Raw genomic sequence first — 17,102 nt, 5'->3', positions numbered from 1 at the left:
ACGGTACGGGCCGTTGTAAACAGAATAGAATTTTTGGCATTTCATTTTTTGTTTGTTAGAAAGTCGGAAAGACTTAACGAGCACCTTTTGTCCAATTTGGAAGTGTCGTAGACGAGCTCCCCTGTCGGCACGTCTCTTCCTGACCTCTGCTGCAGCCCGTATCCTCTTGAGAGCCAAATCCACTATGGTTTGGTGCTGCGTTCGCACCCTTGGTGGGAAGTTTACGACCTTGGTTATCAAGTCCTTAGGAATCCCGTTTTTCAGTACAATAATGGGTGCCAATTTTGTTATCCCATGGGGTGCCTTATTGATCACCTCCTGGAAGTCTTTAAGGAAAACGTCCCATGTCGTGTGCTGTTTGTTACAGTACAACCGGCACAAGTTTCCGAGTTCCTTAATAACCCGTTCTGCAGCATTCGAGCTCGGATGGTGTGAAGATATAAAAATGGAATCAATTTTACATCCACGCAACGTCCCCTTCCATGTTTTTGACTTAAACTGTGGCCCGTTATCAGAAATAATTTTACTCACATGACCAACCTGTGGTAGGAAATCACGGATTAGGGCTCGTGATACGGTTCGTCCTGTCGCCCTCTTCAGTGGCGTAAAGGTAACGTATTTGGACGTTAGTTCAACAAACACTAATACGTAAGTATATCCTCTTCTTGTTCTTGGCAAAGGTCCCATCAAATCTGTTGCTGCTAATTGTCTTAATTTGGTCGGTACGATTGGGTATAATGGTGCCTGCATGCTCACAATGGTGTGCTTAGCCTTTTGGCAGTCTTTACACACCGACAGTACCCTCCGAATTCGACGCTCCATGTTTCGAAAGTAACACATGGTCCTTAGCTTGAGATTGCACTTGCGTGGTCCGAAGTGTCCATAGCTGAGGTGAGTATGCCATATAACCTTGTTTATTAGGTGTTCAGGGATGCATACCCCCCATTCAGTGTCATTGGCATAATTTCGGTGGAAAATTATGCCTTTCCGCAAGAGGTAGAACTGCCTGATGGTGGCGTGTCTTCTGTCTATCTATTTCTGTTTCAATAACACTAGGGCAGGGTCCTTGTCTTGCTCCTTCTTGATGTCCTGCATACTATAGGTAATAAAATTTTCAAAGGCTACTTTCCGCATATAGAAAAGGCAGTAGTGATTTTCCTCCAGATCTTCTTCCATGTTGTGCTCAAATCCGATCGGTGACCGTGATAAGGCGTCTGCAATAATGTTCTGACTGCCGGGGATATATTCTATCGAAAAGTTGTACTGCTGCAGATATGATGCCCACCTAATGAGCCGCCTGTGATTAAGCTTTGCAGTCATCAAGAACTCGAGTGCCTTGTGGTCTGTGTAGACCCTCGTCTTGCGACCAAACAGAAGGTATCTGAATTTTTCAAACGCCCATACAATAGCCAGCGCCTCTAACTCGGTTACTGAGTAATTCCTCTCACTCTTGGCTAGTACTCTGCTACCAAACGCAATTGTCTTCCACACCCTGTTCCCTTCATGTACATAGTCTTGGAACACCATGACACCCAGACCTGAGTATGAACTGTCCGTTACTATGCAAAGCTCTTCTGCTAAATTAGGGTGTGATAGGATGGGTGCTTGTAATAATGCGAATTTTAATGCTTTCCATTCGGATTCGGCCGCCTCATCCCATTCCCAAGGAATCTTCTTTCCTGTAAGTTGATGCAACCTAGGACTGCTCTGAGTTTTGACATGTATAAAGCGGTTGTAAAAATTTATGATCCCCAAGAAACCCCTTAACTGCTTCTTTGTCGTAGGAGTGGGAAACTTTTCAATCGCTTCGATCTTTTCGGGATTTGGCGCAATGCCCTCACCCGTGATGATATGTCCTAGAAATTTGACAGAGGACGTCCCAAAATTCGATTTTTCGACATTGATAGTCACTCCGTATTCCTTGAATGTCGCAAGGAGTTCACCGAGGACCGCATTGTGCTCTCCCCAAGATTTCTCCGCGATCAGCAAATCGTCCACATAGCTGGTGACATGACGTTTCAAATTATCGCTTAGTATGCCGTCCAGCCCCCGAATGAATGCGGCAGACGAAATGTTCAAACCAAATGGGAGACGACGAAACCGGTAACATCTTCCAAATGCTAAAAAGGCTGTGTACTGTCTGCAATTTGGATGGAGCTCGATCTGCCAGAAACTCGATTTTAGATCAACTGATGAGAAGATTGATATTCCATGGAAGTTTTGTAAGAGTTCCTCTAATCGTTCCGGTCTGTCTGTTTCGGGTTCTATTATGGTATTAATTTGTCGCGAATCCAAGACTAAACGAATACTACCATCTGCCTTCTCGACTACTCTTAACGGGTTATTATAGGCTGAAGCCGTAGGTTCTATTATTCCTTCACTCAGCATTCGCGTAATTTCAGCTGCTACTTTCTGTCGATATGCCAAGGGGATTGGATAGGGTGGCACACGAAACTGGTTGTGCGGACGTACACGAAATTCATATTGGAAGTTCTTTATTGATCCTGTCTTGGGAATGAAGACCTCCGCATGTTCTACTAGTAATTTATGAAGTTCTTTGCGGTGGTCGCACCTTATATTCTGTATTGCTTCCACTTTTTCTCCTATTTTCTCCTTTATTTCTCCCATTATTCCGACTTCATTCTCATCCGTGTCCTCTCCCCTACCCGCAACATCGACCTGTTCTTCCTTTCTGTCTTTCAGACACGCATAGTTTATCCGTACACAGTTAGACGGTAGTTGAGCTGGGATCAGCTGGTCGTCGAACTTAATGTGGACGGGATTCCCTTTCCTCAAAACCACTTCACCTCGTCCTAGATCAACTATTGCTTCATGTTCATTTAGGAAGTCCGTTCCTATTATCATGTCGATCGCCAGATTTGGCACGATCCAGAAGTTAGACTCTATTTTGTGTCCTTGGCAGGAGAATTCCAGTCTTGTTTGTTGGGTGACCTCCGTACATTTACCCGCTAATGCCCCTTTTATTTTGGTTTTCTTAACCGATAGAACAGGCCAGTCCATCTCCTGAGAGCACCTCTTGTATGCTGCCTCAGATATTGCTGTTATGTAGCTTCCACTATCTATTATCGCATTCATACTCTTTTCAGCTATTGCTACTGTGATAAGAGGCTGCCGATCTTGTCGAGGAGTTGCTTTATGTTCCTCGAGCAGGATTTCTGATAAATCTTCGTAATGTATCATCCGTAGTTGGCCAGGTCCGAGATTACGTGCGAAATTCCGGCGGCCTGTGTTCGCACTAGTCTGGCGTCAATCCCTTGTTAAGCTCCCCCTCCTCTGACGTGCATTAGGATTTGCGGGTCTAGTTTCAATCTCCTGGTTCCACTGTTGTCCTTGGTTTCGCTCTCTCCAATTACGGTCGCTTTGCCGTTCGTTATTCCTCCTATCCCAGATTCCTTGTCTAGACTGACCCTGCTCCCTGACGTTCTGGTTTCCGTGTCTTTGGTTTCCATAACCTTGAATAGCGTAACCTTGACTTCCGTAACCCTGGTTTCCTAACTGACCAGTGTGATTATGTGATCTGTTGTCGTCTTCCCTTCCTGGCCCGTGGTATTTGTTACTTTGCCCCTTCTTCCTGTCCTTTGCGTTTTGTTTATCAAAGACTACTTCGAGTTCGCGCAATAGACTCTTGAATGCTTCTATGTCAGATCCACACTTGCCGACAAGTGTCTGTTGGTACCTAACTGGCAATTTGGAAAAGCAAAATTTAATGATTTCTCCGTTGCTATATGGACTATCTAAAAATTGATTCTTCTTGAGTAAATCATCAAGAAATTTGGTTGCGCTCCTATGCCCGGACACTTCCAGTTCAGGACAAAATATTATTTCCTCTTTAATCCTGTCTTGCGTTTCCTTTGACCAGTAGGTCCGCAGGAATGCACCAACAAATTCCTGATAAGTCCGACACGTCACTGCCACACCCCGCATCTTTTCCGCGGCTTGGCCTTCGATGTGTCCACACATGAATTCTAATTTTGCCTGGGTTGGCCATGATGCCGGCAATGAATTTGTAAACTGCATCACCCAGCTCTTCGGATGCATCGACCCTCCATTTTCTTTGAACTTCTGGAATTTTAGTATCGACAGGAAGTGATTGTGATCAAAATCCTGTCTGATCCTCGCACTGGTGTTGTCACTCGTTTCCGATACTTGCACGTCTGCTGAGTGTCCTGCTCTATCTTGCTGATAACTGTGATGTGCTACCTCTGTATCACAGTGGAAGTGGCTCTCAGAATTCACTCTCCTAGGTGGGCTATAATTATTGGAGCTATTACTCGCTGTTTCTGCGTGTGCATTGTTAGTTCCGCACTCTGTCACTGGGCTAGAGCACGGCGGGCTTTTCCTCGGAGACACAATTCTGTGTATTCCATCATTGGTATCCGAACGCGCAGTGCTCGTGTGCCCGTTTTGCTCTAGTTTTGCTATCCGACTCTCTACTTCTTCCATTCGTTTCGTGGTGTTTGCAACCGCGATATTACCTTGAGTTTTTAAGAATGCTAGGGATTTTGAGTGGGATTGTGTTGTACGTCGCAAGCGCCCTGCGAGTTTAGAAGTTGCTTCCGCGACTTTCATTGCCCCTATTGCTGCCGTTTTGGCCAGGCCTGCTACTTTTTGTGCAGCCATTGACATTTGTTTTGCTTCTCCACATTCTTTCTTTATTGTTAGTAATTCCCCACGAATTTCCCCTATATGCGAAATTATAGTCTGAGTGTCCTTACGCTGTTTCTCATCTTCTTCTTTCATTGATCGTAGGAAGCTCAGTATTGGGTTTACGTCATCTTTTTGATCCTCTTCAAACGTGGGAGATGTAACTCTGGACACCTGGGCGCTAGAGCTCTGACGTGGCCGAGCTAGCCCCTGTCTGCTCTCGTTCGTTTGATTATAAACTTCTGCTACCGTCTCGACCTGTGTGCCTGTCTCTGTTTCATCCTCTACTTCACTATCATAATCACGGCCGCAACGCTGCTCTGAGATCGCGTCCAAATCACCTTCCTCATCAATGACCCTGTCGTCCTGTCTTGCTAAAAATGTGCCCATCTCAACTCCGAACCTATCCCCGTCAGTAACGTGCCCCTTATCCATTATAGTATCCACTTTTGTTTTAGCTTCGCTCACTAATAGCCGTGCCTTACTTCTCGTGATCATTCATGAGAAACAAAATTTATCTAAAATACACAGTAAAAATAATCTACTCCCTGTACTTTTACACATATACATAAAATTTCAACAACGCTGTTCCAACGCTGTAATCACAAACGCAATTTGATGTGGTACAGAAACCGCACACAAATCCGACAAAATGCGATGTGGTACGGACACCACAACAACGAAACACAAAACCAATGAACAAACAAAAATATATACACTGAAAACAATAACTGTAATCATGCGCCGCTACTTAAAACTAAACGCGGAACTACAAGAAAAACAAGTTGGGTATTACTCATTAAAAAAATAGAGAAAAACAATTGAATGTTCCTACTAAGAATCCTGTTGTCTTATCAGTGATTCACAGGAAAGATCCGAGGCTAAGGGTCGCCATATTATGCGAGGTGCCGGGGCTAGCAGTGTATTTATCACTAAATTCTACTAGAATCCACATATGTAAATCATGCTCTAAGCCCCCCCTTTTCTAACTCCGACTTTTGCTGTTGCACAAGGATAAAAAAAATACGCGAACTGACTCTAATCAACCCTGCCAGTGGAGTAGAAGAGAGTTTGGCACCTGCAATAATTTAATTTGATAAGTAAGTTAAATAGACAAAGGTTTCATTAGCATAGTGAGGAATGATAGGGTTGCTCTATCGATTAACAGAATGAAAGTTCTGTCCAAAATAACAATATGATTTATTAAGACTAAACACAGAATAGTAAAAGAAACACAGGAAATATAATACATCAAATTGGCTCAAATTTGGAGATTCATACAAACACTGTAAAGGTGAAGTTGTCCCTAAACTAGATCGTGAGGTTTAAGACGAGGTGGTATGTGGAGCCAATTCCTTGCCACTCAAATCTCAAGAGAGACACACAACTAACCCAACAGTAATTGCTGCTACTCAAGACAGAACAAAGTTAGAAAAAGACGAACAGGCGCGCTCTGCTGAGCTCTGATTATCACCTAGGAAAATCCCTGTCTGCCGGTGCTGCGGACATACATTACCAAACTGTCTTCTTGACTGCCAGGACACGATCTGGCGTACCGGAGCCGTTGGCTGGTTGCTTCGACGTCCTCGACCGAAAGGCGACTGCCGACTACCTAGAGCACCCGTACAGGCCGAACACACAACATTCCCGCCCCCACGACAGTGGCCGTGGTTAAACGTTCCAATCAGCAACTCGAAAACCGGCGGAAATTCCACTCCATTGCCGGAGCACTACCATTCCACCAATGGAGATTCTTGGCGCCAATTTCTGTGCTGATTTTGCTACGTCACGGCGCTATGCCCTGAGCAAACCAATCACCGTTACTATTTTGCAGAAAGTGCGGGAATTTTCCCGCCACAACTGCCAGGGTACACAAGTCATTCCCACGCCTCGCTGGTAGCCCGCCAGAAAGTGGTTTTCGCTAAGTTTCTCCGAAGTAACGGAACCTCTAGCCCAGCCGCTACTTCACACCCCAGCGGGCGTGTCTCTTGACAATGTCGGCGTCTGCAAAGCATTCACTCGACTGCCTCACACACGTCGGCTTAACCCGCCTGTCACCGGACCACCAGGGTGACGAGAGACACTGCGTGGGAAGTCCGCGTGTGAAGGAATAGCAACTTCCCACCGCATGCAATTAGAGAGGAGAATCGTAAGATAGAAATATGAGAGGGGGCTCATGCCACCTCTCACAGTCACTCAACGACGACACCTTCCCGTACAACAGCGGACCTACCACACTTCCCTGGGGCACTCCAGATGATACCCTCACCTCCGATGTACACTCACCATCGAGGACAACGTACTGGGTTCTATTACTTAAGAAGTCTTCGAGCCACTCACATACTTGGGAACCAATCCCATATGCTCGTACCTTAGTTAGGAGTCTGCAGTGGGGCACCGAGTCAAACGCTTTCCGGAAGTCAAGGAATATGACATCCGTCTAATACCCTTCATCCATGGTTCGCAAGATATCATGTGAAAAAAGGGCGAGTTGCGTTTCGCAGGAGCGATGCTTTCTAGAGCCGTGCTGATGCATGGACAGCAACTTCTCTGTCTCAAGGAAATTCGTTATATTCGAACTGAGAATATGTTCGAGAATCCTGCAACAAACCAATGTTACGGATATTGGTCTGTAATTTTAAGGATCCGTCCTTCTACCCTTCTTATATACAGGCGTCACCTGCGCTTTTTTCCAGTCGCTCGGGACTTAACGTTATGCAAGAGATTCGCCAGACCGATTTACAAATTTGCAACCAGCGTGCGTTGGATAACAACGATAGTTCTCCTGCTGTCGTACGAAATCGCACCCCAGGCAATATCTCCAGGTCCAATGTGTTTAGCACTCAGACAGATTGGTTGCAAGTGCTCAACTGGCCTTCATCAAACCGACCCACGCCATCACTGGCACTGAGGCAAAACCAGCTTTCACCAGAAAACACAACAGACCTTCACTCCGTCCTCCAATGAGTTCTCGCTTGACGCCATTGAAGTGACAAGTGGCTGTGGTTTGGGGTCAGCAGAAGGCACACTATGGGGCGTCTGGCTCAGAGGTATCATTTAAGTAACTGATTTCTAACAGTTCGTTGAGTCACTGTGGAGCCAACTGCTGGTCGAATTGCTGCTTTAGATGCTGTGGGATGAGCCAGAGCCATGCACTGAATACAATGGTCTTCCATCTTACGTGCTATGTGGCCGTCTGGAGCTGGTCTTCTTGCGACTGTACCTCTCGTGACCACCGCTTCCAGCAATCATGTACAGTGGTTACATTTCTGCAAAGTCTTTCTGCAGTACCACAGAAGAAACACCCAGCTTCTCATAACCCTATTACATGACCTCATTCAAATTCAGTGAGTTGTTAACAACGGCGTCTTTGTCGTTTTAAAGGTATTCTTGTTTAACGTCAGCTCACCACGTCCAATCTCGAATGTAATCAACGCTCACGACCATTACAGTGTATCATGTTTCAGATGTAGGAACATGGTTATCAACTTTTGTTTATATCACGCAATTCTTTATTGGTGTTGCGATTTTTTCCATCGGTGTAGTTCTAGCCACTGGCTCATTCTGTAAGCTATACATAATTTATGTGACAAGGATGCTAGTGTAAAGGTTGTCTCGAACCTTTTGGGTCAAATTGAAATAAGTGATAGTTGATTCACAACCGATTATATTGAGATAGGGGGGACATACTTACTGTGTTATGAACATACACAGTGTACAGCTCATAACAACAATGTAGCTCATAGTAATTGTTCAAAATTACGACTGCCAATCTTGATGCACGTTTGCAATGGCACATGCAGTTCTGCTGTACTTTCGCAAAGATCTCAGGTGTCTGTTGTACACTGGAAGAGACAGCAGGTGATAACAGTGTACACCACTAAGTACCAAACAGACACACTGTACACCACTTAGCTCATAGCATGTGTCTCATGTGATGACCACATGAATCATATGGGTGTATTAACGTGTACCACATGCATACCACTATCCATAGTGTCAGTTGCCCATTGCATCAGACAACTTATGATGTGTCCACAGTGAGGTGTGTTACTGTGTACTGTAATAACTCTTTATATTCGATGAATTATTCTGATACAATTCTACCCATGAATGACGTTTACTAATGTTCTATCTTCATACTCGCAGAATCCATGCGCAAAGTAGTTTCATACAATAGCTATACCATGAGGGCATAATTATTCTTTGTAGTACTCTCTCTGGTGGTTGTTAGAAGAAAAAAGGCTTCCGTGATTGTCTTCGTGCTGATTAGCCTGAGCTTTGTTTTGAAGAACTGTAATCTGATTATTGAGATTTATGACAGAAGATAACTGAGACGAACTGTACGATTAAAAGGGAAATATACATATATTGCTCCTTCATACAAAAGGTGTGTATTTGACATTTGAGAATTAATGATATTCATCGATATATTGCGTAGTTGTTAATCAGAAGGGAACTTCCGAAAGACTGGATACGAACCTGCATTTAATAATCCAAGAGCTCCATTACTTCTTCGGAAGGCTAAACTTCATCAAAGCCAAATATCCGCTTGATCTGAGGTTTCCCGACTGATTATATAACGCTCCCAAAAATTACGAGGCATTTTATTTGTACAGATTAGCAGACTGCCGCAAAGCACGAGCCTGCAGAGAAGAAGAATCATCGCCTGATTTCATTCTAACAAATAAAATTTCTGAATCATTTTGAGTGAATGAGCTATGACTGTGTTTCATATTATGAATGACTGATTGCTCGAACGAATTGAGAACGACATAGATAGGAGGAAAGATTACAGTGGCGCTAGTGTGACAGGACTCTCTTGGATTGTTATATAATATATGTATTTTTTGTTTCATGAAAACCAACGAGAACGAGAGGTAACGAACCTGAAGTGAGATACGGTGCCCATAGTAAAAGATTGCTGATACCAAGAAACGATTTCAACTATTGGACAACACCGAGACTACAGAACAAGGCCAGAGAAATCTAATTTTTTTATCCTGTAGTTAAAATAGTTTGAAATCAATTTAGAAAGAACTTTTTTCCAGATAGTAGTTAGATTGTAGAACTGTATATTGTGTGATTTTTGTATCTGGACATTGAACTTTATACCATCTGTGAAGTAATTTGAAAGTTAAGTGTGTCTACGACAGTAAATTTGAAACTGTATTTAGTGATTAGAACCTGATATTGACAGTTATTTAATGGTATTGACTAGAGCGGCATTTAAAATGTCATTGAATCAGCAACGAGACGTGCAACAGCCTTCAGCTGTTTGCGCAGAAGCAGAGGCCACGGATAGCAATTCTGAGACTGTTGCGGCTAGCTGTAGTAATATAAATAATCCCGCTGGTTCAGAAAACGTTCATACAACAGCTGATCAGAGTGTTGTTGACACATTAGTTGTTATTACGCAACAGTTGTCTCTATTAGCCGAAGGCCAAGCGGAGGTAAAACGAGACTTATCCTTTATTCAAAATGAACTCCAAAATCAATTAGCCGAAAATCAAACAGAATTACAAAATCAATTAAGAGCAACCTTTACCGAATCAGATCAGAGATTAAATACCCAGACACAGGAAATAAAAGAACAGGCAGTAAGGCCGGTATTACACTATCAAATTTCTTTGTCCAATATCTTTGTCAAAGATATTTGATAGTGTAATAGGGATCTTTGACAAATGTCGTCCAATATTTGATCAAATCTAGGCCGAGGCCGTATATTTGATCAAAGAAATCGCTTGTCTTCTGTTCACTGCAATGCGATATGTTACCACGCGGAGCGCTAGCATTGCTGCAGCGTTCTGTCGTCTGTAGTGTTTTTATAACCATTGCCGGTAAATACAATTGGTGTGTGCCGACAACTACAGAATTAATAGAGATGTCTGAAGCTGATGAGGCGCTTTACAACGTGAGGCACCCTGAATACAAAAATAGATTAAGAAGATTGGAGACCTAACCTGACCTAACATAACCTAACATAACCCTCTCCTGTAGCAAGCAATCGGAGTGTTATAGTGAGCCTGTCTTCTGAAGATGTAGCAGTTCTTAAGTGAAAATTGTGCTTTGTGATATGAGGATACACTTCATTGAGCAAATACCGAAATGTATGCTCATCCATTCTTAAGTAATTGATGTACGACTTGACGTCTTCCACTGTAAGCTCACATATCAAGTTTTGTTGAATGCTTTTATCGTGTCGTCGTAAAACCCACGGCTTCACCCAGATTAGATTAGTTTTTCGTTCCATAGATCCGTGCTGAGGAGATCCTCGTGGATGTGCAACATGTCGATTTTTTTTAAGCTGAAATAAAAATAGTAATAGTATGAATAAATACAATACATCATTTGTTTCTATTAAAAATTTCGCCAGTGGAGTAGGAGTTGGCCAGTAGTAAGTCTTTCAGGCTCCTTTTAAACTGATCTTTATTTCTAACTAAATTTTTTATGTTTCCTGGCAAATCATTGAAGATGAGTGTTCCTGAGTAGTGGACCCCTTTTTGAACTAAAGTAAGTGCTTTTAAGTCCTTGTGCAGATCATTTTTGTTCCTGGTATTGTATGAATGAACTGAGTTGTTTGTTGGAAAAAGAGATATATTATTTACGACAAATTTTATTAAGAAGTAAATATACTGAGAGGCAGTAGTTCTTTGAAGAGGTTTCTGCAGGAGGTCCGTGAATTTACTCCACAAATAATACGTATTACACGCTTTTGGACCTTGAAAACTTTTGTTTGACTTCAAGATTTACCCCAAAATATTATCCCATATGACATTATGGAATGAAAGTATGCAAGCTTTTTCATTTTTATGTTGCCTATGTCTGCTAACACTCGAATTGCAAATACAGATTTGTTAAGGCGTTTCTGCAGTTCTGTGGTGTGCTCCTCCCAACTGAATTTATTATCAAGTTGTAATCCCAGGACTTTTAAGACTGTCAACCTCGTATGTATGGTTCCATTTTTTCCCCCCACTTCTTTTCCGCATGTGCACACAATGCAATTGGAGTACGTAGAACTGCTGCAGTTAATAACAAGTTGTTGTCAGCCATCTTGAACTTTGACGAAAAATTTGATGACAGTGTAATACCCCTTGTAGCGCTACGTCAAAGATCTTTGTCAAATATATTGGACGGAATATTGGATCACATCTTTGATCAAATCTTTGACAAAGAAATTTGATAGTGTAATACCGGCCTAAGGACCGAACAGAATCTTATTGCTCAAATTGAGCAGGTCCGCCAACAATGCCAAGAAAACAATAGTAAATTAAAAGCGGAACTAACCGAATATGTATCCGTCAAAATTGACACGATACAAAAACAAGTAGAATTGTTTCCTCAAGTAATACAAGCTCAAGAGGACACACAGTGTTCCGTAGCTATGATACCAGAAATTATAGAATCCCAAGATAATCTAAAGAAGCAATTTGACGAATTGAAGGAAAAACAGGAGACAGTGGAACATAGAATGAATGTACTCGCGGGAAAGTTTTCAGAAATGACATTAGAGCGGCAAAATTTTCCTTTGGAAACCTTAGAAGAAACTGTGAAAGTAGCTTTACAGTCAATTTCAGAGAGTTCCGAGGAGAATTTTTTCTACAAAGGGTTAAAGGAAGTTCGTGAACAACTTGGCGAAGAATTTTCGCGTTGGAAAGGAAATATCGAAAGATCACCAAATCTCTCGCAGGAGGATTTAGAAAGAGCGAGAAGCAGGAAACAAAACTCTCAATCTGCGCGTGAAATTCCGTCCACGTCAAGATCCGATGTAGACAGAACTGGTACGTCACAAGTTAGATTCGATATAACGGATAGCCACAGGGAAAAGTACGAACAGGATGATTTTTGGAATCGTAGTACCGTTGAGGAAAAGATGATTAAACAGAGACAATTTCAAATCTTTAACCCTGACAAAAAGAATGTTCATCCTGTAGTCTTTATTCGAAGTTTCAGAGGTCTATTTCCACGATCCTGGACAGAATGGCAAAAGATTACTTTTGTATCTGGATATATACAAGGATCAGGAGCATTGTGGGCATCCGAACAAACATCTTCTTGTAAATGTTACAAAGAATTTGAGCAGGCTTTTCTAGCAAAATATTGGTCTGCTGGAATACAAGAAAGACTTAGGCAGGAAGTATTATATCCTGAGCCTTTCTCATTTTCTAGAGGATCTCTAAAGAGATATTTTGAGAAATACATTAATAAATCTTTGTATTGGGAAGTACCGATTCCTTTGCCGGATATACTTAGGATACCCAAGCCCAGACTACCCACCAATATAGGGAATCAGCTGTTATATATAAATGATAAGGATATAGACTCATTTATGACTACTCTTGATCATATTGACATAATTGAGGAGGACAATAAAAGGGCAAGAGAAATGTCATATCAAAGAAGAGTAATAGAAGCGAATCCGAGCTGCAACTCGAATGGGAATGCCAGTAATGGTAGCAGTAACAATAATCATAACCAACTACACTCTCCGAGGAGACTTAGAAATGTACAAAATGCAAACAATAATTATTACTATAATGGAAACTTTAGTAATGGTGCAGCGAGGGGCTATTTTAGGAACAATAGGAATTTTAATCGATATAATCCAATGTATGACAACACAAGACAGTTCTACCAACACCAACAGAACAACAACAATAATCACACGAGCCAAGCAAGACAATATAGACCGAATTCACCACAACAACCGATAATCACTGAAGTAGCTGAAGAGATAAATACCAATCGGACCAACAATCAGTCAAACTAAACATGACCGCATCGTGCCCCGGAGGAGCAGTCAGGGGATCTGTTAGGGGCGAAACAGTAAAATTACAATTGTTAAGATATAGTGATGGTGAGCTGTTGACTGAAGAGTTAACAAAGGATTTAATAACGTGTCATAATGACAGATCGAGTGTTCCGGTATCGGAAGTATTTGTTGAAATAGAGGAAGTTCCAACGAATGTGATATTAGACACTGCCGCTTCCGCCAATGTCATCTCAGGCGCTCTTTTTAGGAGAATTATTAGGACGAAGAAGGTACCAATTTTGCCGGTACAGAACTGCAAAATCATCGGAGCTGTTGGAGCACGCTCTCCCAATGTCAAAATACAAACACAATTAGAGATGAAAATGGGAAATGTAGCAATAAAATGCACTTTCCTTGTAGTGGAGAAGCTATTAGTGGACTGTATTCTTGGTATTGGGAGTATGCAGGAGATTTTTTTGGAAGGAATAGTTAAATTTAGATTAAATGGAGAAGAGATAGCACTGGATTTAAATAGAAAGGAAACTAGGCATGAGAAATATTGTCGCGGTGCCATAATTCAGTTAATTGACACTACAAAAGGTCGTTGGAAGGAGCTTTCAAAGGATTTGATACAACAGGAGGACTTTAACCAAACAACAATGATAAAAGCTAGTGAATCAAATCAGCTTACCGGAGAACAAAGGCAGCAGCTTCATTATTTGTTAGAGGCATATGAAGAGATTTTTGATGAGAAATCAGGAATTATTAAAGGGTATATTTGTCACCTACAAGTGAAGCCACATCAGACTTACTGTTACACGCACTATCCGATCCCCTGGCGTTTAAAAAAATCTGTTCAAAGGGAGATAAATAGAATGTTAGAATGGAACTTGATTGAGCCATCAACTAGTCATATTGTTCTCCGCTCTAGGTCGTTCCAAAACCTGGAGGCAACGGAAGAAAAGTATGAAGACCAGAATTTAAAATTGGAGGAAAAGATTCGACTCGCACTTTTCAATTTAACTAAAAAGGCAATACAACGGAAATTGACATACGATAAACGGATTCAGACGTTTCATCTTGGAGAAAAGGTTTTATTGAGGCGACACATCCATTCCTCGAAACTGATGAAGAACATAAAGAAATGGAATCTTATTTATACTGGACCATATGTTATTGTAAATATACCTAATCCTGGATCATACTTGTTGGCATATCCCGAATAGAAAAGAATAAAGGGATTATTCCCGCATAACGATATTAAGAAATTTTTTGAAGGATCGTAGATCTGTGATACCAAATATGGAGAAGAATTTAGAGTGGAATTTGACTATGAGTCGAATGTGTATATAAATATCAAGAAGTTTATGTTGTCTATAGGGTAAGAGACAGTGAGATTGCTCCTGTGATAGGTTAAGAGACAGTGAGATTACTCCTGTGATAGTTTAGCACAAAATTTTAAGATAGGTAGAAGAAATTGTTAAATACTAGTGTTTTTAAGTGTGGACTATGAGCAGAAGCCATAGTGATATACAATGAAAGTGCATCTACATTTCCCCAAGACACGGCACTTATGTGAGAATTGCGTGTGAAACTTGAACAGTGCGGAATATGTAGGTAAATACGGTGTGTGTATGATGTGCGCTGTTCGCGGGAGAAAACAAATGAACTGTGAAATGGAGCAACAGTCGGTAATGTCACTGCTGCAAACAATTGAAGAAACTCTCTGGTTGCGCAAGAGAAAATTATTATAATTTTTAGATTTTTCATTATGCCTTCTCGACCAGGAGAATTAATTTAAGAATTTTAATTAACATTTTAAGAATAGCTGTTTGTGTGTTTCATATTATGGACGTAATTGTTGAAATATATTTCCATAAATGTTCATGAGAGGATGAAGAAGATTCTGCGAGTGGATGATTTGTTAAATGAACATACGTCATCATTAATGATATTTATTTGCAGGTGGATCTATAAATCAACTAATTATAAGAATAATGAAAATTTTTCAGATTTTTTTTTCTAGAAATTATTCCTTTTGTGGAGTCAGTGTCATATGCCTATGTTTAAAATTTTTCATCAGGTGTAAACTTAAATTTTATCCATAATTTCGTAATTGAAAGCAAACCTCGGACAGGTTCAATGCTCTACTTCCACCAGCACTATAACAAAACGAAGATTAGGAAAAAAAAATTTGAGAGGAATACGTTCGATATGAGCTACAACAAAATTTAAATGCCCACAGTCTATTTGGCAATATTTTGGACAATCAGCAGTTGTAATTGGTATTGAGGACTACAAAGAAAAATCGCGATTGTCAGGACTGATGGATGTTCCAGTCTAGTACAGATAGAAGAATATAAGAATCCACTTCGATTTTGAGTTCAACGATGAAATATGGACTTCGTTGCCTTAATCCACTCTCTTCCAGGGATTTATTCAGTCAGAACCTTTTCTTATTCCACTTTAAATCTGTTCCATGTTCACGTCCCTGACCATCTGTTCCTGAGATCATCTTGCTGTTTCTACGGCACATTAGCAGCTTCTGTCGTGTACCATAAGCCATCGCCTGTCCTCCGTGCCGCCTCCACCAAACGCTGTGCGTCGCCTACCCGCTGTCCGTACCCAGTGTTCCTGTTCCATCGACTTCACAACGAGATCGCCGGCTACATCGTCGAAAGAAGAATTTTGAAAATTTTTTTGAGCAATATTGTAAAATTTTTTTTGGCTATGAGGCACTTTTCCTTCGATCTAATCTATGGAGCTTCTATATATTTCAAAATTACTGGATTTAGGCTTTCCTATCTACTTTAATACCTGAGCTGGGGTCTATTCTTCCGCGTTTTCCAGGGTTTCCCTGTGAAGGCCAGTTCCCAAATGGGTAGACCTTTTTCGTAATTACACCAATCTACATATTCCCTGGTTATGTACTCGGGATGCGGGTATACCCCGGTACATGTAAAAGCTACAGCTTAGGTATTCTCGTAACTTACTGTCTTAACATGATAGCCATACTCTCTATAGTAAAATCCTATTAATTCAAAATATTCCTCTTTTGAATAAAGAACCCAACAAATTTTTCCTGTTAGCTCGCAAAGTGTATTATCATTAACTTTGCTCGCTGCGAGGGGCAATTGTAATATCTCTTTATATTCGATGAATGATTCTGATACAATTCTACCCTTGAATGAAGTTTACAAATTTTCTATCTTCATACTCGCAGAATCCATGCGCAAAATAGTTTCATACAATAGCTATGCCATGAGCGCCAATTATTCTTTGTAGTACTCTCTCTGGCGGTTGTTAGAAGAAAAAAGGCTTCCGAGATTGTCTTCGTGCCGATTAGCCTGAGCTTGGTTTGAAGAATTGTAATCTGAATATTGAGATTTATGACAAAAGATAACTGAGACGAACTGTACGATTAAAAGGGAAATATATATATATTGCTCCTTCATACAAAAGGTGTGTATTTGACATTTGAGAATCAATGATATTCATCGATATATTGCGTAGTTGTTAATCAGAAGGGAACTTCCGAAAGACTGGATACGAACCTGCATTTAATAATCCAAGAGCTCCATTACTTCTTCGGAAGGCTAAACTTCATCAAAGCCAAATATCCGTTTGATCTAAGGTTTCCCGACTGATTATACAACGCTCCCAAAATTACGAGGCATTTTATTTG

Source organism: Schistocerca nitens, chromosome 5, assembly GCF_023898315.1.
Source record: "Schistocerca nitens isolate TAMUIC-IGC-003100 chromosome 5, iqSchNite1.1, whole genome shotgun sequence".
Taxonomy (NCBI): Eukaryota; Metazoa; Arthropoda; class Insecta; order Orthoptera; family Acrididae; genus Schistocerca; species Schistocerca nitens.
This window is presented reverse-complemented; position numbering follows the sequence as displayed.